Source organism: Procambarus clarkii, chromosome 27 (assembly GCF_040958095.1).
Source record: "Procambarus clarkii isolate CNS0578487 chromosome 27, FALCON_Pclarkii_2.0, whole genome shotgun sequence".
In the NCBI taxonomy this organism is placed as follows: domain Eukaryota; kingdom Metazoa; phylum Arthropoda; class Malacostraca; order Decapoda; family Cambaridae; genus Procambarus; species Procambarus clarkii.
Genome location: NC_091176.1, coordinates 22092916 through 22117887, shown reverse-complemented (window position 1 = coordinate 22117887; position 24972 = coordinate 22092916). Strand labels below are relative to the sequence as shown.

The following is a 24972-nucleotide window of genomic DNA, read 5'->3' as shown; positions in this document are numbered from 1 at the left end:
AAGACACATCACCTTCCATCTACCCTCTCTTCCTTCACTTTCCTTCCCTCAAGATGATGGAGTATGAGAAGTGTGAGAGTTTCATTGACACCGGAGTGTAGTGTAGCCGACGTCAGTGGGCGGACAGAGTGCAGGTTGGGGGCGAGCTGAACACCACACACTCGGCCCTGACGCACGCGGCTCTCGCTAGACTTCTCCGGTGAGCTGGCTGCTCCCTCATCTGCCGGAGTGATGCTCAACAGTTGACGAGGATGATGCAGGTAGTGGTTACCCTAAGGGTGGTTACCTGGGAGTCTGGCACCCTGGGGGTAGTTAGCTGGGAGTCTGGCACCCTGGGGGTGGTTACCTGGGAGTCTGGCACACTGGGGGTGGTTACCTGGGAGTCTGGCACCCTGGGGGTGGTTACCTAGGAGTCTGGCACCCTGGGGGTGGTTACCTGGGAGTCTGGCACCCTGGGGGTGGTTACCTGGGAGTCTGGCACCCTGGGGGTGGTTACCTGGGAATCTGGCACCCTGGGGGTGGTTACCTAGGAGTCTGGCACCCTGGGGGTGGTTACCTGGGAGTCTGGCACCCTGGGGGTGGTTACCTGGGAGTCTAGCACCCTGGGGGTGGTTACCTGGGAGTCTGGCACCCTGGGGATGGTTACCTGGGAGGCTGGCACCCTGGAGGTGGTTACCTGGGAGTCTGGCACCCTGGAGGTGGTTACCTGGGAGTCTGGCACACTGGGGGTGGTTACCTGGGAGTCTGGCACCCTGGGGGTGGTTACCTGGGAGTCTGGCACCCTGGGGGTGGTTACCTGGAGGAACCGGGTACCATAACTGCGCTCTTCCGACGAGCAGATCTTCAGGTGATGTTCTCCAGGGTCTTCACTTATCATGTTCAGGATCAACATTCTCAACTTTTCCGAGCTTGAGGTGTCCGGAGGCTGGCACACGTCCACCACATTGTATAACCAAGTCTTCAGAGTGATGTTTGAACACGTCTGAGACCCGTGTGGGGCCTCACTTTGGAGTAGGCAGCCACGGCATGGACGCATCGCTCGAAGAAAGAAAACTTTTACCTAAATACAACAAGGTTTGTCCCGGAGCTGAGATGCGCAAAGTAGGGTGAAAAGCTTAGAGAACACGGCCGGGATTCACCATGCACTTACGTGCAGCACTTACGTGCAGCACTTACGAAACCTGTACATCTTTCTTCAATCATGGCAACTTTGTATTATAAAACAGATTATAAGCTCCGAAGCGCTACGAAGTTTGTCTATATCAATAATATCGCCGCGTGGACAACGACCTTGCAGTTTCCAACCTCGCCAATTGTTTAATACACATTAACTTCATGATAAAAGAAGGATGTACAGGTTTCGTAAGTGCTGCACGTAAATTCGTGCTGAATTTTGGCCCCCCTCACAGGAGGAAAGGGAGTATCAAAGGACGGTGAAAAACATAAATGGACTTGTGTTTACACTTTCAAGGCTAGCTCGTGTAGTTGCAATGTTGTAATGAGGATTCGATAATCCGGCAGCTACCAGGAAATTATTCCAAGTAATTTATTAAAACGATCCAGGTCAATAGTAAGTTTTAAAGATAATGGTCTCATTGTTAATGTGTCAAGTGTGCTTCAGGGTAGACGAAAGGTGCTCAGAAATATCATGAGGGGCTGGAGAGAGAGTGAGAGTGAGAGAGGGTGGAGAGAGAGTGAGAGAGGGTGGAGAGAGAGTGAGAGAGGGTGGAGAGAGAGTGAGAGAGGGTGGAGAGAGAGTGAGAGAGGGTGGAGAGAGAGTGAGAGAGGGTGGAGAGAGAGTGAGAGAGGGTGGAGAGAGAGTGAGAGAGGGTGGAGAGAGAGTGAGAGAGGGTGGAGAGAGAGTGAGAGGGAGAGAGCTAGCGAGCAAGCACGAGCTGGGCTGCTAAGAACTCACACGCCTCAATAGATGGGAGGAGGGTTTGCTGGTCATGCAATAAGCAAACTACCAATTAGAGCTTCCAGACAACACATTCATGCCAAACACACACACAAGCAGTGTTTACATGGTTCATCTCCCCCCCCCTCCTCTTCCTCCTCCTCCGCTCCCTCCTCATCTCTCTCTTCACCAATACCCTAAGACTTTGTGATGGGGGACAATCAAGCAAGCACACACGTACGCGCACGCACGCACGCGCACGCACACACACACACACACACACACACACACACACACACACACACACACACACACACACACACACACACACACACACACACAGGAAGCAGCCCGGTGGAGCTGTCTAACTCCCAGGTACCTATTTACTGCTTGGAGCATCAGGGTGGAAGAAATTCTGCCATTTGTTTCCGCCTCCACCGGGGATCGAACCCGGAACCTCAGGACTACTAATCCCGAGTGCTGTTCTCTTAGTTGTCAGGGCCCCAGGGTAGATAAAGGCAGACTATTTAACTCATGGGGAACAGGCACAAGGGGACACAGGTGGAAATTTAGTGCCCAAATGAGCCATACAAAGATTAGAAAAATATTTTTGTGTGTCAGAGTAGTTAACAGGTGGAATGCATTAGGCAGTGATGTGGTGGAGGCTGACTCCACACACAGCTTCAAGTGTAGATATGATAGAGCCCAGTAGGCTCAGGAACCTGTACACCAGTTGATTGACAGTTGAGAGGCGGGACCAAAGAGCCAGAGCTCAACCCTCACAAGCACAACTAGGTGAGTACACACACGTGTGTCAGTGCCATTTCCGAAGCGCCATTGTCCGCCATTTGAGTGATCTCCATAATTCCTCGCTATCCTCCGATCGCAAAGATAAAATAATATATCAATACAAAATCAAATCAAATAAAAAAAATCCATTGCCATCGCGGATATCAGTAATCCCTCGGAACATAAACTATTAAAACGAATTTCCCAACTAAATAAACCGGATGGGACTGAGGTATCGCAGCTGGAGCCGTCTATCTCCATTAAGCTGTCCCGAACACCGCCATTCTCCGTGTGTAACAATTGTCTACAGCCGAAGTGCTTCTGAAGCAAGTGAAGCCAATCTTGACTCATTCTGGGTCACTAAGGACGGAAGTGATGTTACATTAAGCGTGTTGATCAGCTCTAGTCTTCCTCCAAGACGAGTCTTATAGCAGTTAGACGGCATAATGGGAGTGTTTTCCCATCAATGTCATCGAGTTATGCAGCCCATATGGGGGGGGGGAACGTATGCCATCATGAAGCAGCTTTTGAGGTGCATAAACGATGGCCAACAGGAGGAAACCTGGACGGGGACCGGGCCGCAGGGACGTGGAGCCCGGATCAAGTCGACACTCCTGGATTTGATTACATCATTTAATTTCCGTTATCAATGTGCCCCCCCCCCTTAGGCCAGGTTCCCAGGATGCACCCCACAACAGTTGCCTACCTCCCTGCTACCGATTTTACTCCTAGGTGAACAGAGGCATCAGGTAAAAGGAAAAGTTGCCCACCCGTCAGTTTTGCCCCAGAGGTTGAAACTGGGTCCCTCGGGTGTGTGTGTGTCGAGTACGTCGACCACTGTAACAATGCTCGTTGTTAAGTAATGGTTCACACAACTTTAGCGTTTAATGAAAATGGTGGATGAGAGCTGAACAGGTTGGGCATGCCTTCATATTCTGTATTAAAAGTGACCGTTACCCCCCCCCCCCCTCCCGTCCCACCAGTTAGGCGTAACCAAGCTTAGAACAACAGTGGGGGAGTTCAGGGACGCGGGTTCAATCCCTTTGCATAGCCCCAATATTATTTTCTGTTATTTCTATTTGTTTTATAAGCTGTTACAAAAAAGCATAGTTCCCATGTATACAAATATTGATTTGATATTATATAACTTGGTTATTATGTGTCACTTTGATCTGTCCGGAGGTACGAACTCGGGACTCAAGAGTACGAGACTACTTCTGCCATCCTGGCCACTTTTCCAGCTTCTATCTCGCTCCAAGTATCTATCTCGCTCCAAGTATCTATCTCGCTCCAAGTATCTATCTCGCTCCAAGTATCTATCTCGCTCCAATTATCTATCTCGCTCCAAGTATCTATCTCGCTCCAAGTATCTATCTCGCTCCAAGTATCTATCTCGCGCCAAGTATCTATCTCGCTCCAAGTATCTATCTCGCTCCAAGTATCTATCTCGCTCCACGTATCTATCTCGCTCCAAGTATCTATCTCGCTCCACGTATCTATCTCGCGCCAAGTATCTATCTCGCGCCAAGTATCTATCTCGCTCCAAGTATCTATCTCGCTCCAATTATCTATCTCGCTCCAAGTATCTATCTCGCTCCAAGTATCTATCTCGCTCCAAGTATCTATCTCGCTCCAAGTATCTATCTCGCTCCAAGTATCTATCTCGCTCCAAGTATCTATCTCGCTCCAAGTATCTATCTCGCTCCACGTATCTCTCTCTTAGTCTCTGGCGCAGCAACAGGCACAACTATGGCAGTGTGTCCTGGCATTTGGCCGAGTAATTAAATGACACTGAATTATTTTTGTTCATTAATTTCATTAGCCAAAAATATTATATTATTTCAAATGTGTTAATTGTAAAGTGTTGATGTGTAATTAGCAGAGGTTATACTAATAAGATTTGGCGGGAAGAATTAATCAGTGTGTATTTACTATTTGTGTTTGCAAAATCGAGCTATTAGCTCTCTGACCAATCAATTTTTTTTTCTATTACAATACAATACAATACAATACAATTTTATTTAGGTAAGGTACATACATACAATAAATATTTACAATGATTGTTTAACTTATAGGTATAGCTAGTACATACAATGCCTAAAGTCACTATTACGCAAAGCGTTTCGGGCATAATCTGTCTGCTACATATATTTCTCTCAAACATACTCACACACACACACACACACACCCAGGAAGCAGCCCGTGACAGCTGTCTAACTCCTAGGTACCTATTTACTGCTAGGTAACAGGTGCATCAGGTGAAAGAAATTTTGCCCATTTGTTTCTGCCGGCCCCAGGAATCGAACCCCCGGACCACATGAATACGTAAGAAGTGTGCTATCCACTCAGCCACCGGCCCCACCGTGTGTGTGTGTGTGTGTGTGTGTGTGTGTGTGTGTGTGTGTGTGTGTGTGTGTGTGTGTGTGTGTGTGTGTGTGCGTAAGCGGAGAGAACATATGATATCTAGTATGATAAGACTAAGAGAATAGACAAAATAAATTTACTTACTCATTTTCGTGTATATTTAAAAGCGCTCCTGCAATTTCCCTTTTAAATTTCTTGCATAGCTACCTGTTATTGCACGCACGCGCACAGGCATGCACCCACGCACTCTGAGTGTAGTGGTTATCCGTAAGGGGTGTAGTGCAAATTGGGGAGGAATTGCAAATATTATTTGCGTGGACATTTGCCCGGTAATTGCTGGTGGCTGTTAGTGGGGGGCAGGTGAGAGAGAGAGAGAGAGAGAGAGAGAGAGAGAGAGAGAGAGAGAGAGAGAGAGTGTGTGTGTGTGTGTGTGTGTGTGTGTGTGTGTGTGTGTGTGTGTGTGTGTGTGTGTTAGAGTCGACCCATCCGGTGATTGGTGTGTGTGTGTTGGTGGGATGTGTGTGTGTGTGCAGCTACGAAAAGATTCTTCCCTGTTCCCAGTTTCGACCCCAACATTACCCCTCTCTGGTCTCCTCGTAGCCTCGACCCCCCCCCCCGTGACCCCAGGCCGGCACCTGGACCCCCCGTGACCCCAGGCCGGCACCTGGACCCCCCGTGACCCCAGGCCGGCACCTGGACCCCCCGTGACCCCAGGCCGGCACCTGGACCCCCCGTGACCCCAGGCCGGCACCTGGACCCCCCGTGACCCCAGGCCGGCACCTGGACCTCCCGTGACCTCGCCCCTCCTAGGAGGACGTCTGGGGTCACAGCCACTCTCGAGATATTGGGGAGACGCTGGAAGCTTAGAGGTCGGGGATATTTTCACCAGAGCCGCCATTAAAGTGTAAAGCCATTCCATTTGCTGTTAGTCGACCGGATTTCTCCTGGTGGGGGAAGAGGAGAGGGAGAAAGATGGAAGGGGGAGGCATTTTCATTATCATGCTAGGGAGAGAGAGAGAGAGAGAGAGAGAGAGAGAGAGAGAGAGAGAGAGAGAGAGAGAGAGAGAGAGAGAGAGAGAGAGAGAGAAAAGAGCTTTCTCTCTCTGATAAGGAAGGAGAAGGATGGGAAAGAGGGCTTATCCTGTTAGGATAGGAAAGATTGACATGAATGGGAAAGTGGGAAGATTGATCACATTGGACAATCTCGGTCAAGTATAAAACTGGTCTCGTAGTGCTGAGGTTCCGGGTTCGATCCCCGGTGAAGGCGGAAACAAATGGGCAGAGTTTCTTTTACTCTGATGTTTCTGTTCCCCTTGCAATAAATAGGTACCTGGGAGTTAGACGACTGTTACGGGCTGCTTCGTGGGGGGTGTGTAACAAAAAGGTGGCCTGGTCGAGGACAGGGCCGCGGGGACGCTAAGCCCCGAAATCACCTCAAGATAACCTCAAGATAACACCTACAATTTACCCCATCTTCTGGACATGAACTAAGCTTTACCAGGTAACTTAGTTTTGCCAAATTTACAAAGACAACAAATTAAACTTGAAATAGTTTATATCTTCAGTCTTATATTGTTCTTAATGTTAAACACGAGACCAATTCGACGCACAACTTTAAATGTAAATGTAAGAAAAACGGGTGAAAAAAAAAAGTCACTATATTGAACTAGAAATTGTCAAAAGGTCGGGGCTTAAGAGCAGATGGTGGACCCTGCAAGCTCAACAAGGTGTGCACAATTAGGTGAGTGCACTACGTCCCTAATGCCATATATTTGCTGTAACTGTCTTCTGAAAATAAAATATGTCTGACGATTATTTAGCATAAAATATCTATATTTAACCTCTCCTCTCCTCTCCTCTCCTCTCCTCTCCTCTCCTCTCCTCTCCTCTTATCTTCCTCGTTGTCTTCTTCCTCCGCTTCTCCTTCGTCCAATCACTTGGGCTGGATGGTAAAGCGACGGTCTCCCTTCATGCAGGTCGGCGTTCAATCCCCGACCGTCCAAGAGGTTGGGCACCATTCCTTCCCCTCGTCCCACCCCAAATCCTTATCCTGATCTCTTCCCAGTGCTATATAGTCGTGATGGCTTGACGCTTTCTCCCGATAAGTCTCTTCCCTTCGTCAGAGCACCTCGTTTCTCTTTCTCTTTTCTTCTCCTTCCTTCTCTTCCTCCTCCTTCCTCTTACTCTTCCTCCTCCTCCTCCTCCTCCTCCTTCCTCTTACTCTTCCTCCTCCTCCTCCTCCTCCTTCCTCTTACTCTTCCTCCTCCTCCTTCCTCTTACTCTTCCTCCTCCTCCTCCTCACATTGCTACATTTCATCTTTTGCAAAATTTCCTCTCAGTTTACTCTCTCCCCTTTATTCTTTTTATTCGTTCTGTCTATATATACCTTTCTCCCTCCGTACATCCTTTTGAGCTCCCTCCCTCACTCTCCCCTCTTCCCTCACTCTCCACTCCTCCCTCACTCTCCCCTCCTCCCTCACTCTCCCCTCCTCCCTCACTCTCCCCTCCTCCCTCACTCTCCACTCCTCCCTCACTCTCCCCTCCTCCCTCACTCTCCCCTCCTCCCTCACTCTCCCCTCCTCCCTCACTCTCCCCTCCTCCCTCACTCTCCCCTCCTCCCTCACTCTCCCCTCCTCCCTCACTCTCCCCTCCTCCCTCACTCTCCCCTCCTCCCTCACTCTCCCCTCCTCCCTCACTCTCCACTCCCTCCCTCACTCTCCCCTCCTCCCTCACTCTCCCCTCCTCCCTCACTCTCCACTCCCTCCCTCACTCTCCCCTCCTCCCTCACTCTCCTCTCCTCCCTCACTCTCCCCTCCCTCCCTCACTCTCCCCTCCTCCCTCACTCTCCCCTCCTCCCTCACTCTCCCCTCCTCCCTCTTCTGCCTCCCAGCCCACTCTACCTCTCGCTCACCCTCCCACCGACCCCCCTACCTCCCACTCTCCACCTCCCATGTTAACCCCCACACTCATGAGTGGGAGAGCCAGTCTGACCCTCCCAGTGTCACACTGTCTGTCTCCCCACTCCCACCCAGCCTCCAGGATATGTCACCTTTGTTACGCATTCGACCTTTCCGTTAAAAATGCGATGGATTATAAAACAATTAAGTACCGTAATGTTGACGTTTTCGGTCCATCGGCCTCAATTAGTTAGGTCAGCCATGGGGAGGGGTTTAGTGAGCCATGGGGAGGGGGTTTGGTGAGCCATGGGGGAGGGGGGTTTAGTGAACCATGGGGAGGGGGTTTGGGGAGCCATGGGGAGGGGGTTTGGGGAGCAATGGGGAGGGGGTTTGGGGAGCAATGGGTAGGGGTATGGGGAGCCATGGGGAGGGGGTTTGGGGAGCAATGTGGAGGGGGTTTGGGGAGCAATGGGTAGGGGTATGGGGAGCCATGGGTAGGGGTATGGGGAGCCATGGGTAGGGGTATGGGGAGCCATGGGTAGGGGTATGGGGAGCCATGGGTAGGGGTATGGGGAGCCATGGGTAGGGGTATGGGGAGCCATGAGGAGGGTAAGTGCCCACCGGGCAACAGATGACGAGACACACACACCAGGGGTCAAGGTGTCGCAGCTCAGATACTACAAGTCGTGTACACTTGCCTAAGAGGCGTGACAAGTGACTCAAGGGTTCAGTGTTCTAAGGGGTCGAGGAATACCCAAACAGAAATCGTGTGAGGCCCGGGATTAGTTGGCAGAGTGGCTTAGGAGGACCAAGTGGCCAAGAAGACAAGTTACGTCACTGGAATGACAAGGGACACAGTAGGAAGTTTATCTGTGGCTTAAGATGGCGTTGAGGGCGCTCCGGAAACGCCTGATACAAGTACTCCAGGGGGGCCAGATTCACGAAGCAGTTACGCAAGCACTTATGAACCTGTCCATCTTTTCTCAATCTTTGGCGGCTTTGTTTACATTTATTAAACAGTTAATGAGCTCCGACGCACCAGGAGGCTGTTTATAACAATAACAACAGTTGATTGGAAAGTTTTCATGCTTGTAAACTGTTTAATAAATGTAACCAAAGATTGAGGAAAGACGTACACGTTAGTAGGTACTTGCGTAACTGGTTCGTGAATCTGGCCCCAGGTGAGGATGTCTTCCAAGTGGCCGAGGAGAGTGGTGAGAGTGTGTTTGAGAGTGAGCGTGTAGGGGAAAGTAATCATGTCTCTGCCTTCATGATCAATAAAAGTCAGCATTAATATAAAGACCTGCTGTTAAGTCATAAGTATATGACTTACAGCTACAGCTGTGGCTGTAAGTGTGGTATCTATCTGTACTTACAAGTATCTATGGGCGAGTGGGATTCAATTCAATTTCTTTCTTTATTATGCACCCCATACCCATCCCGTGGGCGGTGGTGTAAAGGATTACAGAGGCACATAATCGGTTCAGGAACTGAACCTTCTAGTTCGTTTAGCTAAGAAAATAACAATCTTTTGACGCTAATTACAAAACTGTTAATGATATATATATATATATACATGTACACATACTCATACATACATGTGGGGTCTAGCTTGATCTGTCCCGCCTGCTGCTCCTTGTTGTACCTCTTACCTTATACTTCACTTATTTCTGACCTTCGAGTTCTTTGTCGAATCTGACCTTAACATTGTGGTTGGAGGTGGCTTCCACAACTTTATTTTCGAGTTCATTCCACTTGTTAACCAACAGTACACGGTACGAGTATTTCCTTATATTTCTTCCACTCATTTGTGTTCCCAGCTTCCATTTGTGTCCTCCCACCTTCGTTCCTACCATGAACACGCCCGGGTTTATGTTTATAAACGACATTCTAAAATTCGCCAGCGTCACATATGCTGCCGATGTTACCGTGTGTGTGTGTGGGCCTCTAGAGTTAAAATTATATCCATTCCCAAGTCCTTTTGTTTCTCAGAGTCCTGCAGATGGTGTCCCCGTATGATGCGGTGCGGTGTAGCGCCTCCTCCACCTCCTCCTCTTCCTTCGTCTTATTTTACCTAATAGGCTCACTTCTTCCTTGCTAACGAGGAAGCATCCTAATTTACCGTAATCCCTCCACCTCCACCATGATCTCCACCCACTCCCACCTCCACCCACTCCCACCACTCCCACCTCCACCCACTCCCAACACTCCCACCTCCACCCACTCCCACCTCCACCCATGTTTCAGAAAATAAGTGCTGAAAAACACGACGCTATTTGCCCCAAGCCGAAAATAATTGGGTTGACACCATGGACTGAATGATGACGGGAGGTGGGGTGAGGAGAGAGAGCCTCTCCAAGTGAGAGAAACTCCTCAAGTGAGAGAGAGAGAGAATTCCCATGTGAGAGAAGCTCCTCAGGTGGGAGAAGCTGCCTAAATTAAGAGATCTTCCCCACTGTCCTCCTGAAGTGAGAATCTTCCCAACTTGTCTCTCTACGTGAGGAAATTTCTCTCACTTACCTCCCCAAGGGAGAAATCCCCTCCCCTCCCTCCTACACAATGGTGGGGAGGGCTGTGAGGGGTTCAGAGGGCAGCAGACAAGCGTTTCGCCTTTAAAATGGATAACCTTGACATTTTCCCAGCTGGTGTCGCACCGCCAGCTGGCTCTCTGTGGCACTGGTAAACTCTCACTACTGCCTCCGGCAGCTGGCTCTCTGTGGCACTGGTAAACTCTCACTACTGCCTCCGCCAGCTGGCTCTCTGTGGCACTGGTAAACTCTCACTACTGCCTCCGGCAGCTGGCTCTCTGTGGCACTGGTAAACTCTCACTACTGCCTCCGGCAGCTGGCTCTCTGTGGCACTGGTAAACTCTCACTACTGCCTCCGCCAGCTGGCTCTCTGTGGCACTGGTAAATTCTCACACTAGTGCCTCCGGCAGCTGGCTCTCTGTGACACGGATTAAATCCCACCAGGGCCACCCTCAGCTGGTTCAGGTAAATTCAAATGCCTCTTACACCAAGTAAAATTATTAAGCGCGGCAATAGCCGCTGAGAAAGGCGCGCCAGCTTTGAGGTGCGCCAGTAAGCTGCTTAGTGTAGTTCGTGACCGAGTAACGCTAAGCAGCTGTAAATAGTACCAAGGAGCACTGTGTAGCTCCAGCCGAGCTGCGGGTAGTGCAAGCGTAGATTTGGACAGCACTAACAAAGCTTTATAGCTAAGCAATCTAGCCAGGAACAGTGCCACTTATTATTGAAGGGAAGGGGACTATCAGAGGAAAGCGCCAAGCCATTTAGACTATCTATATATATATATATATATATATATAACTGAAAACTCACACCCCAGAAGTGACTCGAACCCATACTCCCACAACTGGTATGTACAGGGACGCCTTAATCCGCTTGACCATCACGACCGGACATAAGGAAGTGATAGCCGAGGCTATATGAACCACTTCCCCGCCGGCACTCGGATGGTAATCTTGGGCATAGCATTTTATCAAATCACCTCATTCTTTGGGGCACACGTGAGGAACACAAATGCAATTTGTGTTCCTCACGTGTGCCCCAAAGAATGAGGTGATTTGATAAAATGCTATGCCCAAGATTACCATCCGAGTGCCGGCGGGGAAGTGGTTCATATAGCCTCGGCTATCACTTCCTTATGTCCGGTCGTGATGGTCAAGCGGATTAAGGCGTCCCTGTACATACCAGTTGTGGGAGTATGGGTTCGAGTCACTTCTGGGGTGTGAGTTTTCAGTTGTATATAGTCCTGGGGACCATTCAGGCTTGTTTGCATATATATATATATATATATATATATATATATATATATATATATATATATATATATATATATATATATATATAGCTCTCTCTCTCTATATATATATATATATATATATATATATATATATATATATATATATAGAGAGAGAACACTGGGAAGGGATCAGGATAAGGATTTGGGATGGGACGGGGGGGGGGGGGGAAAGGAATGGTGCCCAACACCTTGGACGGTCGGGGATTGAACGCCGACCTGCATGAAGCGTGACCGTCGCTCTACCGTCCAGACTGTGAGAGGTGCCTAATAGATTTCAGTGGAACCGGTTACCTAGTGAGGTGCCAGTGACACCTCTGTGGACACAACCTAGAAATCGATATTCATTTACAGACAGTGATATACTTATATCACTGTCTGTAAATGAAAATACACATTTACACTATCTGTAAATGAAAAAAATATACTTATACACATAACTGTATTTTTAAGTGTGCTCATGTATTTAAGTAGTTTTTATAAAGATTTGAACTATACCAAGTCTTTCGCACTCTCACTGAGTGCGTTATCACCCCTCTGAGTGAATAGTTTAAACAGTACTCACATCTCAGGGACATGAGTGAGGACGTTTCATTATGATATTATGTTTGTGATAAGAGATTTATGCAAATTATTACACTCCGCCCTCCATAAGTGTGACACTTGCAGCGTCTGTCGGTCATACGTTCACAAATAAACTGTTGTACCCCCACCACCCCGTATAGGTGAAAATAATTATCTTACTGGCATTCGAAAATAAGAAGCAGTGGGAATACAACCTAAGCTGTCTGTCCTAAATAAGCAAACCTACGCCAAACATACACGATCATAGGCCTAATTTCACACATATACGTTTGCTAGATTAGGCTTAGGGAAGTTCATGCTTAGCTGTAGCCTTCTTTCTTTTTCCCTCAATAAAATGAATAGTGCAAAACGTGTTTTATTTGTCATCCAAGAGTCCATCTTTGTACGTTCGAGTAAATATTATTTACTCGAACGTACGAAAATGGACTGTTGCATATAAAAACCACGTTTTGCATTATTCGTGTTGTTTTATGCAACAGTCCATTTCTGGACGTTCGAATAATAGTAGCTAAAAGGCCAATCATTTTTGGATGACAGGTTGGAAGACTGAGCCTCACAATATACTCGCAGGAAACTGGTGCTCTGAAATGTGTATGACTGAGAGTGTATATGACGGAAGTGTCGCAAAGTTATCGGGTAAATATTGCAAACTGTGTAGGACAGCTTCTTCTGACAACTTGTGCACCCACGACGCTAGACGACACAAGAAAGATGATAGACACACACAATAAAGAAATAGGGTGAAAAAACTGAATAAAGAAATAGGCTGAAAAAACAGAATAAAGAAATCATGGCAAAAAATTTGTTGCCATGAATGCTATGGCAACACAACGGGTCGTGGGACTTCACAACGGGTCGCGGGACTTCACAACGGGTCGCAGGACTTCACGACGGGTCGCAGGATTTCACAACGGGGCGCAGGACTTCACAACGGGTCCCGAGACTACACAACGGGTCCCGAGACTTCACAACGAGTCGCGAGACTTCACAACGAGTCGCGAGACATCACAACGGGTCGCGGGACTTCACAACAAGTCGCGAGACTTCACAACAAGTCGCGAGACTTCACAACGAGTCGCGAGACATCACAACGGGTCGCGGGACTCCACAACGGGTGGCGGGACTTCACAACGGGTCGCGGGACTCCACAACGGGTCGCGGGACTCCACAACGGGTCGCGGGACTCCACAACGGGTCGCGGGACTCCACAACGGGTCGCGGGACTTCACAAGAACCCCTCGCTAAATTAGGCTGCAATACTTCCCAATGAAGTGTGAGATAAACAAAATATATCGGATAACAAAGACAGAAGCGGCTGCAACATGGTTGTTGAAGAGCCACGAGACTGGCCACGAGAAAAGTTTCTCACCGCTGTGTCTCTCTCTCAACGGGAAACCGGAAACAGCGGACAGTTTTATCTCCAGCGTAAGTCAGTGGCGACGGTGAACACGCAGACAGTTGGAGCATCAGAATATCTGCTTGGTAAGAGACTCTGTTTTTTCAGCCGGAGTTGTCAGACTTTGATTTGTGGGGAGTGTGTTGGAGGGTGACTCGGGCTGGTGGTGGTGGGGAGTGTGTTGGAGGGTGACTCGGGCTGGTGGTGGTGGGGAGTGTGTTGGAGGGTGACAGCGGGCTGGTGGTGGTGGGGAGTGTGTTGGAGGGTGACTCGGGCTGGTGTTGGTGGGGAGTGTGTTGGAGAGTGACTCGGGCTGGTGGTGGTGGGGAGTGTGTTGGAGAGTGACTCGGGTTGGTGGTGGTGGGGAGTGTGTTGGAGGGTGACTCGGGCTGGTGGTGGTGGAGAGTGTGTTGGAGGGTGACTCGGGCTGGTGGTGGTTGGGAGTGTGTTGGAGGGTGACTCGGGCTGGTGGTGGTGGGGAGTGTGTTGGAGGGTGACAGCGGGCTGGTGGTGGTGGGGAGTGTGTTGGAGGGTGACTCGGGCTGGTGGTGGTGGGGAGTGTGTTGGAGGGTGACTCGGGCTGGTGGTGGTGGGGAGTGTGTTGGAGGGTGACTCGGGCTGGTGGTGGTGGGGAGTGTGTTGGAGGGTGACTCGGGCTGGTGGTGGTGGAGAGTGTGTTGGAGGGTGACAGCGGGCTGGTGGTGGTGGGGAGTGTGTTGGAGGGTGACTCGGGCTGGTGGTGGTGGGGAGTGTGTTGGAGGGTGACTCGGGCTGGTGGTGGTGGGGAGTGTGTTGGAGGGTGACTCGGGTTGGTGGTGGTGGGGAGTGTGTTGGAGGGTGACTCGGGCTGGTGGTGGTGAGGAGTGTGTTGGAGGGTGACTCGGGCTGGTGGTGGTGGGGAGTGTGTTGGAGGGTGACTCGGGCTGGTGGTGGTGGAGAGTGTGTTGGAGGGTGACTCGGGCTGGTGGTGGTGGGGAGTGTGTTGGAGGGTGACTCGGGCTGGTGGTGGTGGGGAGTGTGTTGGAGGGTGACTCGGGCTGGTGGTGGTGGGGAGTGTGTTGGAGGGTGACAGCGGGCTGGTGGTGGTGGGGAGTGTGTTGGAGGGTGACTCGGGCTGGTGGTGGTGGGGAGTGTGTTGGAGGGTGACTCGGGCTGGTGGTGGTGGGGAGTGTGTTGGAGGGTGACTCGGGCTGGTGGTGGTGGGGAGTGTGTTGGAGGGTGACTCGGGCTGGTGGTGGTGGAGAGTGTGTTGGAGGGTGACAGCGGGCTGGTGGTGGTGGGGAGTGTGTTGGAGGGTGACTCGGGCTGGTGGTGGTGGGGAGTGTGTTGGAGGGTGACTCGGGCTGGTGGTGGTGGGGAGTGTGTTGGAGGGTGACTCGGGTTGGTGGTGGTGGGGAGTGTGTTGGAGGGTGACTCGGGCTGGTGGTGGTGGGGAGTGTGTTGGAGGGTGACTCGGGCTGGTGGTGGTGGGGAGTGTGTTGGAGGGTGACTCGGGCTGGTGGTGGTGGAGAGTGTGTTGGAGGGTGACTCGGGCTGGTGGTGGTGGGGAGTGTGTTGGAGGGTGACTCGGGCTGGTGGTGGTGGGGAGTGTGTTGGAGGGTGACTCGGGCTGGTGGTGGTGGGGAGTGTGTTGGAGGGTGACAGCGGGCTGGTGGTGGTGGGGAGTGTGTTGGAGGGTGACTCGGGCTGGTGGTGGTGGGGAGTGTGTTGGAGGGTGACTCGGGCTGGTGGTGGTGGGGAGTGTGTTGGAGGGTGACTCGGGCTGGTGGTGGTGGGGAGTGTGTTGGAGGGTGACTCGGGCTGGTGGTGGTGGAGAGTGTGTTGGAGGGTGACAGCGGGCTGGTGGTGGTGGGGAGTGTGTTGGAGGGTGACTCGGGCTGGTGGTGGTGGGGAGTGTGTTGGAGGGTGACTCGGGCTGGTGGTGGTGGGGAGTGTGTTGGAGGGTGACTCGGGTTGGTGGTGGTGGGGAGTGTGTTGGAGGGTGACTCGGGCTGGTGGTGGTGGGGAGTGTGTTGGAGGGTGACTCGGGCTGGTGGTGGTGGGGAGTGTGTTGGAGGGTGACTCGGGCTGGTGGTGGTGGGGAGTGTGTTGGAGGGTGACTCGGGCTGGTGGTGGTGGGGAGTGTGTTGGAGGGTGACTCGGGCTGGTGGTGGTGGGGAGTGTGTTGGAGGGTGACTCGGGCTGGTGGTGGTGGGGAGTGTGTTGGAGGGTGACAGCGGGCTGGTGGTGGTGGGGAGTGTGTTGGAGGGTGACTCGGGCTGGTGGTGGTGGGGAGTGTGTTGGAGAGTGACAGCGGGCTGGTGGTGGTGGGGAGTGTGTACTCACCTAGTTGTACTCACCTATTTGTGCTTGCGGGGGTTGAGCTCTGGCTCTTTGGCCCCGCTTCTCAACCGCCAATCAACAGGTGTATAGGTTCCTGAGCCTGTTGGGCTCTATCATATCTACACTTGAAACTGTGTATGGAGTCAGCCTCCACCACATCACTTCCTAATGCATTCCATTTGTCAACCACTCTAACACTAAAAAAAATTCTTTCTAATATCTCTGTGGCTCATTTGGGCACTCAATTTCCACCTGTGTCCCCTAGTGCGTGTGCCCCTTTTGTTAAATAGCCTGGCATTATCTACCCTGTCAATTCCTCTGAGAATCTTGTACGTGGTGATCATGTCCCCCCCAAACTCTTCTGTCTTCCAGCGACATGAGATTTAATTCCCGTAGTTTCTCCTCGTAGCTCATATCTCTCAGCCCGGGTACTAGTCTGGTGGCAAACCTTTGAACCTTTTCCAGTTTGGTCTTATGCTTGACTAGATATGGACTCCATTCTGGGGCTGCATACTCCAGGATTGATCTGACATAAGTGGTATACAAAGTTTTGAATGATTCCTTACACGAGTGTCTAAATGCCGTTCTTATGTTGGCCAACCTGGTATATGCCACTGATGTTATCCTCTTGATATGGGCTTCAGGGGACAGGTCTGGCTTGATATCAACTCCCAGGTCTCTCTCTCTCTCTGACTCTTGAAGAATTTCATCTCCCAAATGATACCTTGTAACTGGCCTCCTGCTCCTTACACCTATCTTCATTACATTACATTTGCTTGGGTTAAACTCTAACAACCATTTGTTAGACCATTCCTTCAGCTTGTCTAGGTTTTCTTGAAGCCTCAAGCAGTCCTCCTCTGTCTTAATCCTTCTCATAATTTTGGCGTCGTCAGCAAACATTGAGAGGGATGAGTTTATACCCTCTGGGAGATCATTTACGTATATCAGAAACAGGATAGGACCGAGTACAGAGCCCTGTGGGACTCCACTGGTGACTTCACGCCATTCTGAGGTCTTAACCCTCACTGTAACTCTTTGCTTCCTATTGCTCAGGTACTCCCTTACCCACTGGATCACTTTACCAGAGGGTGGTAAAGATGGAGGGTGGTCACCCTTGTGTTGGAGGGTGAGGGAGGTAGTGAACTAGTGCGATCTTAGGAAGTAGAGGCTGGTACAAGCTTGTACACATTCCTACCTACGAAAGGGGAATATACTCCCCTTGTTGCGTGTATCTGGTCAGGAGGAGGGGAAGAGGTGGGGGGAAGGGCTGGACTCGCGGTAACACCCCTTGTTAACTGCATTTAGATGTAAATGGCTTAATTAAATGCAGTAAAGTTGTAATTGGTTCACCACCCTCCCTCCCTCCCTCCCTCCATCCACCTACACAAATAATGAACAAAAGTTTTATACCCGTTATTATTGACAACATGTGCCAGTAGGGATGTGCTGGTTCTTGGGATGTTTGGTGAGATGCGCTGGTCCCTGGGATGTTTGGTGAGATGCGCTGGTCCCTGGGATGTTTAGTGAGATGTGCTGGTCCCTGGGATGTTTAGTGAGATGTGCTGGTCCCTGGGATGTTTGGCGAGATGCGCTGGTCCCTGGGATGTTTAGTGAGATGTGCTGGTCCCTGGGATGTTTGGTGAGATGCGCTGGTCCCTGGGATGTTTAGTGAGATGTGCTGGTCCCTGGGATGTTTAGTGAGATGTGCTGGTCCCTGGGATGTTTGGCGAGATGCGCTGGTCCCTGGGATGTTCAGTGAGATGTGCTGGTCCCTGGGATGTTTAGTGAGATGTGCTGGTCCCTGGGATGTTTGGTGAGATGTGCTGGTCCCTGGGATGTTTAGTGAGATGTGCTGGTCCCTGGGATGTTTGGTGAGATGTGCTGGTCCCTGGGATGTTTAACGAGATGTGATGGCCCCTGGGATGTTTGGTGAGATGTGCTGGTCCCTGGGATGTTTAACGAGATGTGATGGCCCCTGGGATGTTTGGTGAGATGTGATGGTCCCTGGGAGGTTTAACGAGATGTGATGGTCCCTGGGATGTTTAACGAGATGTGCTGGTCCCTGGGATGTTTAACGAGATGTGCTGGTCCCTGGGATGTTTAACGAGATGTGATGGCCCCTGGGATGTTTGGTGAGATGTGATGGTCCCTGGGATGTTTAACGAGATGTGATGGTCCCTGGGATGTTTAACGAGATGTGCTGGTCCCTGGGATGTTTAACGAGATGTGATGGTCCCTGGGATGTTTAACGAGATGTGCTGGTCCCTGGGATGTTTAACGAGATGTGATGGTCCCTGGGATGTTTAACGAGATGTGATGGTCCCTGGGATGTTTAACGAGATGTGCTGGTCCCTGGGATGTTTAACGAGATGTGCTGGTCCCCCCTTGATGAGAAGTGAGGACAGATGTGCTGCTTCTTGGGATGCTAAGTGCTGAGATATGTGCAGCTCTCAAGCTGCACAGTGAGATGAGGAGAGCTGCTCTCAGGGATGTGTAGATGATGTGAGAGTAGGGCATACGGCGAGGGAGTCAATATTTAGGGGAAAGCGCCAAGCCATTACAACTATATAGCACTAGGAAGGGGTCAGGATAAGGATTTGGGATGAGACGAGGGGGAAGGAATAGTGCCCAACCACATATATTTTAACAGATCTCTAACCCTGTCCATGAAGGACAGAAGAAAATGTATATATGCTGGTTAGCATTGTAAATGTGTGGCCACGTCTGTGGTTGAAAATAATAATAATAAAAATTGGACTCTCGGGAATTGAACGGCGACCTGCATGAAGCGAGACCGTCGCTCTACCGTCCAGTCCAATTGGTTAGGGGCATACGGCGAGTAATTAAGAAATATAAAGTGCAACAATCGCTTCAGCCTGTCAAGGCAATGCTCGTGTGTAATGACCTCCTGGGCCGGCATCTGGGGCACTCGGGGGGGTTAATCACCTTGTTGCGGGGGCTGTGTGTGTGTGTCGCCCGTGACGGACGGAAACCATTGGGCTTTGTGAGGCAATTTGTCATCATCCACGTTACTGACTCTTGTGAAGGTGTTACTCAGTTAGGTTAATGATTCTGTGACGAAGATGTGACTAATTAGGTTAATTGGCGTTAATGATTAATAAAATGTGAGAATGTAAGTAATTTGCGTTTATGTAGACTTTATTTCCGTTGTTGGTGACAGAAAGACTTTAATTAGGCTTGTTCTGGACTCCCTAGGCCTACTACTGACCTTCTCCAGGACCCCCCCCCCCCTCCCAAGGGTAGGTTGCTGCTACCACAACAGTTGTCTAGCTCTCGGGGACCTATTTAACTGTTTTGGAAAAAAGGCATCAGGGAAAAGGAAACAAAGTGCCCAATCAATTTAGTCGTGCCCGGGGAATGAACGCGAGGATCATAATTGTGAGCCCAGGACCACTGTGCTACTGGGACCCTCCGAAGGTGGACTCAGTGATATAGCAAGTTAGCTTCACACTCTCAGATGGCAGGATACTGAGGCTTCAACACTGCCTCACACCCTCAAAGGGCAGGATACTGAGGCTTCAACACTGCCTCACACCCTGAGAGGGCGGGTCACTGAGGCTTCAACACTGCCTCACACCCTCAGAGGGCAGGATACTGAGGCTTCAACACTGCCTCACACCCTCAGAGGGCAGGATACTGAGGCTTCAACACTGCCTCACACCCTCAGAGGGCAGGATACTGAGGCTTCAACACTGCCTCACACCCTCAGAGGGCAGGATACTGAGGCTTCAACACTGCCTCACACCCTCAGAGGGCAGGATACTGCGGCTTCAACACTGCCTCACACCCTCAGAGGGCAGGATAGAGAGGCTTCAACACACCCTCACACCCTCAGATGGCAGGACACTGGGGCTTCAACACTGCCTCACACCCTCAGAGGGCAGGATAGAGAGGCTTCAACACTGCCTCACACCCTCAGAGGGCAGGATACTGAGGCTTCAACACACCCTCACACCCTCAGATGGCAGGATACTGAGGCTTCAACACTGCCTCACACCCTCAGAGGGCAGGATAGAGAGGCTTTAACACACCCTCACACCCTCAGATGGCAGGACACTGGGGCTTCAACACTGCCTCACACCCTCAGATGGCAGGACACTGAGGCTTCAACACTGCCTCACACCCTCAGAGGGCAGGATACTGAGGCTTCAACACTGCCTCACACCCTCAGAGGGCGGGACACTGAGGCTTCAACACACCCTCACATCCTCAATAATGGCGGCTTTGTTTACAATTTGAGTTGATGAGCTCCGAAGCACTTCCAGGTTGTTTATAACAATAACAACCTTGTATTGTGTAGCGTCAAATCTCGCAGACAGCTTTATAAATGTAAACAAAGTTGGCATGATTGATGAAAGATGTACAGGTTTCGGATACGTAAATGCCTAATAGATACTGGATCGGGTGTTTGTCGCTGTAGTCAGACGGTCGATAGACTCGTTCCTTAAGCTTTTATCATGCCACAAGCCTGGCCCCATCTCTGAAAGAGCACCAAGATGGAGCCACGTGTGTGACACCGCCACAAGTGGAGCGAGGAGTCAGGTGTGTGGTCCCGGGCTGGTCCAGAGTCAGGAGGAGTAAAATACCCGGATAAACTAAACATAAAAGACCTTTCATCTCCAAAGTTGCGATGGAACAGTCGAGACATGATCACAATGTACAAAATATTATACGGACTCGCACTCAGAGACTCGCACTCATGGACTCGAACCTGGAAAGTCTGCTCGCCTTGACGCCCTTCTTGAGAAAAAAAAAATTCTGTACACCTCAAAATAAATCACTACTAAAACCGGATAAAATTGTTGCCCCGTAAGAGAGCAAGAGGAAGAAATTTGCATAAGACAGGCAGGGGGGGGGGGGGAAGGATAAGGGTTGGGGGTTGGGGAGTGAGGTTAAGGGGGTGGGGGGGGGTTAAGGGGATGGGGGAAGGGTTGGTAGGTCATCGGTTGAGGGGGAGGAAGGGTTGAAGGGTGATTATGCTTGACAAAATACAAATATTTAAATATTCAGTAGTCCATAGAAGGGAGGTGAGGGAGATGGAGGGAGGGAGAGGGAGATGACGGGGACTGGGAGGGAGGGAGGGAGAGAAGGGGGGACAGAACAAATTTCAAAGGGATAGGGGATCACAGGCAAGCAGGACGGGAGAGTTTTGATGAGGAGGTAAGGGAGGGGTGAGGGAGGGAGGGGGGAGGTGCAAGCTGAGGTGTGAGGGAGGGGGGAGGTGTGGGAGGGGGGAGGTGTGGGAGGGGGAAGGAGGGGGGGAGGAAGGAGGAGGAAGGAGGGGGGGAGGAAGGAGGAGGAAGGGGGGGTATTACTTCAAGAGACTGTCAACAAAACAACAACAGTAAATAAGGAACGATAAATGGTATTTTCACCAACAATTTCTGGTATTTATTCTTCTGATGAGAGACGTGTGTGAAGGGCGCACTGGTGTGGCTGTGGTGTGGCGTAGTGTGGCTGTGGTGTGGCTGTGGTGTGGCGTAGTGTGGCCTAGTGTGGCTGTGGTGTGGCCTAGTGTGGCTGTGGTGTGGCTGTGGTGTGGCTGTGGTGTGGCCTAGTGTGGCTGTGGTGTGGCTGTGGTGTGGCGTAGTGTGGTTGAGCGCAAGGTTGTGCTCAAGGGAGAGCGGATTACATTATAACAACAACCATTGATGTCTCGCTTAATATGGCGCACATTTATTACGAAATCGACAATACCGTTAAAAATGCGACGCATTAGTAAAAACTAAAACACTGCAATACTGACGTTTCCAACAGCCTGGATAGTTAATTAGGATGGGTTGCTTGGTCTAGAATGTTCCCGGTTACAGTGTATAAGACAATTGCGTTTTTTACGCAGCGGTAAATCAAGAGAACCCCCCTCTTAGGCACCCCCTGAACCCCCTCTTAGGCACCCCCTGAACCCCCTCTTAGGCACCCCCTGAACCCCCTCTTAGGCACCCCCTGAACCCTCTCTTAGGCACCCCCCTGAACCCCCTCTTAGGCACCCCCTAAACCCCCTCTTAGGCTCCCCCTGAACCCCCCTCTTAGGCACCCCCTGAACCCTCTCTTAGGCACCCCCCTGAACCCCCTCTTAGACACCCCCTAAACCCCCTCTTAGGCACCCCCTGAACCCCCTCTTAGGCCCCCCTTGAACCCCTCTTAGGCACCCCCTGATCCCTCTCCCCTCTCCGCCCCCTCCCACCTAAAGCCAACAATCTCTCGCCAAAACCCCGCCAACATTTCTTGATGCTCGGATTCATTTGTCGCCGCGGGGATGGACACACCAGAGGTCAGGGTTCGAGAGAGGCACCTGGCGTGTGGTGGAGGTTATAGTGACACCCTCCCCCCCCCCCCTGAAGTGTGGGGTGGAGGGGGTGGGGGGGTGACGCTCGGGGATGGTGGGGGATGGTGTCTGGCACCATCCTCAGATCCCTGCAAGACATGGGCTTCATAAAATAGAGCAAATGAAGAAGCAGGCGGGGATCGGCCGGCCTTATCTTGATGGCTGATAAATTGACCAGTGAAAGGGAGGGGGGAGGGGGGGGAGACAGGTGGGGGGAGAGAGGGGGGGGAGGAGAGAGGGTGGGAGAGTGGAGGCGAGTAAAGAGGTGTGGCGGACGACGAATAGATGGGAAGAAAAAGGCGGGAAAAGAATAGGTGGAGCTGAAAGAATGTGAGAGGGGTTGTAGAGTGAGGGAATGTGTACTCACCTCGTTGTGCTTGCGGGGGTTGAGCTCTGGCTCTTTGGTCCCGCCTCTCAACTGTCAATCAACTGGTGTACAGATTCCTGAGCCTATCCTGGGCTCTATCATATCTACATTTGAAGCTGTGTATGGAGTCAGCCTCCACCATATCACTTCCTAATGCATGCCGCCTGTTAACTACTCTGACACTGAAAAAATCTTTGTCTGAGTGGCTCATTGTGGGTATTTACTATTTGTATCTGTAGATACAATTATCTGTAGATAATCGAGCTATTAGCTCTTGGACTTCGCCTTTCTAACCAATTTAGTTTTCCTCTATTATGTTTACTACATATATTTATCTTACCCTCGCACACACACACCCAGGAAGCAGCTCGTAGCAGCTGTCTAACCCCCAGGTACATATTTACTGCTAGGGGGAACAGGTGCATCAGGCTGAAAGAAACTCTGCCCATTTGTTTGTGCCTCTGCCGGAGATCCAACCTGAGCCCTTACGGCTACAACCCCAGAGCGCTATCCACTCAGCCGCGAGGCCCCACAAACAGAAGTATAGAAAGCGTATTATCAACAACGAGTGCAATGCGGTTATATTTAACCCAATATGCAGACTGCATATGAGAAAGGCTGCAGGAACACGCAAGCCATTGGTCACTTAAAGAACTTTAAATGACCCGACCAGGATTCGAACCCCATGACGTCCAGGATCACCCATTAATAACGTACACAGTACCGCGACCACCACACCATTGAGTGTGTGTGTGTGTGTGTGTGTGTGTGTGTGTGTGTGTGTGTGTGTGTGTGTGTGTGTGTGTGTGTGTGTGTGCACTCACCTTTTTGTGCTTGCAGGATCAAGCTCTAGCTCTTGGATCCCGCTTTTCTAGCCGTTGGTTGTCTAATGAAATGAGCCCGGGCCTATTTCTCTATCATACCTGCTTTTAAAGTTATGAATTTAAAGTGAGTGAGTGAGTGAGAGAGAGAGAGAGAGAGAGAGAGAGAGAGAGAGAGAGAGAGAGAGAGAGAGAGAGAGAGAGAGAGAGAGAGAGAGAGAGAGAGAGAGAGAGATTTTCTATCAATCATCACTAGCCAAAGTTCTGCTTTAAAGGATACACTAATTACAGATAAATGTGGTTGCAAACCTTGCACAGTCCCCCCCCCCCCACCCGCAGGTCTGTGTAACGCCTCACTAAATGATGACAAGTTGTATGACAGACAAATTGTCATCCACACTTCCGTGGAAATAAACATTTCCTTATTAAGACCACTCAATAGCTCGGTCGATAGAGCTTCGGCCTCACACACGAGTAGTCCACAGTTCGAGTCTCCTAGACTCCCAGGTGATAATAATATAATATAATCCCAGGTGAATGGGATTATATGACAGACTACCCACCATTTCACATCAAAGGAACCTGGTGAATGAAACTAAATGAATGCCAGGAAAGCCATTATGGAAATGGCTACAACCTTACACGCCAGCGAATTTGTATTTGCCTCAAAAAAAAAAAAGCTGGGTATGAAACGTCAAAGCTTTTCATAGAGAGGACACAGAGTGGCACACCATCACATTAACACAAAGACCAAAATAGGCACTAATACAGAGACACTGAGGTGGTGCTGCGGAGTCTAACAGCCCCGTTGACCAGACCGTCAATAGGAGGTCTCGTTAGGGACCAGGCCGCGGGGCCATTGAACTTAAGAACACATTCAACTACGCGTCCAACTATTGAGACAACGCGGGCACAACCCAGGGATCAGACAGGGAGAGAACTGGGCACCGTTCCTTCACCGCGCACCTTCAGTAATGAGGACCTTGAGGTGGTGTAGAGCGATTAGCGAACCGTCTACTGGAGGAGAAACTAGTCGAGCTCAGGGCGAGCTGTTAGAGAGAGGTCCTCTACACTGTGGCAGGGAAAATGTCCGCGTCTGTAACTGCTCGTCGCGTCCCTCTGGAGGGCGGGGCCGCCACGACGTCATAAGAGGGGGCCGTCACAGCGTCATAAGAGGGGGCCGTCACAGCGTCATAAGAGGGGGCCGTCACGACGCGGTGAGGGGAATGAGGCGAGTGTCAAGCTTGTCTTGGCTTTATGTAAATTCTGCAAGCTTACGCACCAGAGAAGACGGGAGCTGTTGCCCTTGGTAAATTACTCCATTTACATCTGCCTCTGCGTGGGTGTGTATAAGAGAGAGAGAGAGAGA

General features: G+C 50.7%; 1 protein-coding gene across 1 annotated transcript in view; it reads left to right on the top strand.

Moving 5' to 3' along the window:
• The window catches only part of LOC123762598 (uncharacterized), a 304281-nt gene that overhangs the window by 243896 nt on the left and 35413 nt on the right, over positions 1-24972 (top strand). The window lies entirely within an intron of this gene.